The following is a 2,119-nucleotide window of genomic DNA, read 5'->3' as shown; positions in this document are numbered from 1 at the left end:
AGAATTCAGTTTTATAAATACAACTTCTTTTTTAAAATGTGTGAACATCATTGGAGTAGCTCACCTTGAGTCAAAGGTCCTTAAAATAAACCGGGGCTGTAGCTAAAGAGGAAAGGCGGGCTGGTATTTGCTGATGATCTATTTTCCCTCAAATAGACATATGCATCCTCACCGTGACACCTTTTTTCCTTTCCCCTTCCCATGACATTTCTGATGCCTGCTCACAAGTTTATGATGTCCCCCGCCCCTGTTGGTATAGCCTTTCAGTTCCTTATTACGGTAGACTGTCCACTTTCTTCCTGAGTCACAGGGTTCCAGCCCACACATCACTGCCCAGCTAGAGGCTCCATTTCCCAGGCTCCCTCATGGTCAAGGTGACTTTGTGACTATGCTCTCACCAATGGACTGTGAGCACAAGAGATATGCATGATTCCCATGTCATTTGCTTAAAAAGAAATAGCTTATGCAGGACTCTTCTTTCACTCTGCTAGCTCCCCACAAGCTGAGCGCTGACATGGTGGTGACCCTGCACTCACACACCGCCCCCACGCAGACAAGGATAACTCTGGGAGACGGTGGAAAGACAAGACAGAAAAGGCCTGGGTCCAGCGCTAGTGTCCCACCAGTGGAAACAGCTTGTCTCTGGATTCTTCTAAGGGTCTGTATCCAAATGCCATGTAAGTGATCCATGACCCTGTTCTCTAACAGAATCAGCAAATCCAAGAATTTAATTTTAATTAATTTATTTTGGGGGGTGGCTGGCCGATACAGGGACCTGAACCCTTGACCTTGGTGTCACGACACTGTGCTCTAACCAACTGAGCTAACCAGCCAGCCTAGCAAATCCAAGAATTTTATTTTATTTTTATTTTTTTGATGGCTGGCTAGTACAGGGATCCAAACCCTTGACCCTAGCAAATCTAAGAATTTTAGAGCTGGGAGAAGTCTCAAGGTCATTGAAACTAGTTCTGGAATTTGCATTCTTTTTGGATAGAGAAATTGCTTTTGGATTTCTGAAGTCTTGAGATCACTGGGAGTTGGGCATGGGGTGGGAGCACGTTTTTTTACACAGACAATGAGAATGCATACTGCTACTAAGAATACTTCTCTCCCTGTAGGGATTTGCAGGTGACGGCATGCCTCAGAGCATGGGCAGGAAGAGGGGCCCAGGCCAGGCTTGGCATCTGGAAGCGACCAACTCAGGTCCTCTGGCAAGTCTTTGGGAACTCTTTCATTGGAGACCCCTACCCTGGTCCAACCTCCTCTTTTTGCAAAGAAGGAAACTGAGCCCAAGTGACTTGTCAAAGGTCACTTAGTGAATTAGTGGTAAAGCTGAGACTAGAACCCACGCATCCTACCTGATGCTATGACACTGTGCTACTTTCACAGCTGTCCCGATTTGCTCCAGATAGTTCTCATTGCTCTGAAGCCAGGTGGGTTGATGTTTCTGGACCCCTGCCCTGAAGTATAAGGTCTATCAATGAGCCATGACAAAACGTTTAAGTCAACCACGCTTGTGTAGGAATGAATATTTATGTCTGCTGATCTTGGCCTCTTGTCTCCTCTCATGCCACCATTCAGATTCCTGCTTTCCTTCTGGGACTCCTTGAACACTGCCCTTGTCTGAATGGCCACCTTCTCCATTCTCCAGCACTGTCTGCTCTTTCCCTCTCTTAGCAGATCCAGCCTTCTAGCTGATCCTACTCCTTAACCGATCCTACTTATCAGTTTTGTTTTGTTTTTTCCTCTTTGCTCCATCTCAGCTCAGCCTGGAAACAGGGAGCGTCTTAAGATGTCAAGACAAACGAGACAGATCACTTGGAAATACGATCTTAAAGTCCAGTGACAGAGGAGTGATACCCCTAAGGCTCAATATCTGAAAAAGACCACCACCTCCTTTGCAGACACTTGGAGACACAGCCTCAAAACAAATGACTGTAAGAAAGGGACAGAATTCTCCTAAGAAGGCATATCCTCTCCTGTTCATACATTTCTCCTGTCAACACCTTTCTGGCTGAAAAGATATAAGAAAGCTGTAACTTGACTTTGATCTGGTGCTTTTTGAGATCAAGCAGGGATCTCACTTATTTTTTATTGCCTTCTATATTTCTTTTCCTTC

At 45.4% G+C, this 2,119-nt stretch overlaps 1 long non-coding RNA gene across 1 annotated transcript; it reads left to right on the top strand.

Annotated features, from left to right (window-relative positions):
* The first annotated feature begins 316 nt into the window (after positions 1-316).
* Positions 317-1,245, top strand: LOC134366347 (uncharacterized). The gene is made up of 3 exons (XR_010022303.1): positions 317-374; positions 492-658; positions 1,119-1,245. It is a non-coding gene; the product is annotated as an uncharacterized LOC134366347 (long non-coding RNA).
* The last annotated feature ends 874 nt before the right edge of the window (positions 1,246-2,119 follow it).

The sequence above is a fragment of the Cynocephalus volans genome, chromosome 18 (genome assembly GCF_027409185.1).
Source record: "Cynocephalus volans isolate mCynVol1 chromosome 18, mCynVol1.pri, whole genome shotgun sequence".
In the NCBI taxonomy this organism is placed as follows: Eukaryota; Metazoa; Chordata; class Mammalia; order Dermoptera; family Cynocephalidae; genus Cynocephalus; species Cynocephalus volans.
The sequence above is the reverse complement of the archived record's forward strand: the minus strand, read 5'-3'. Positions and strand labels throughout refer to the sequence as shown.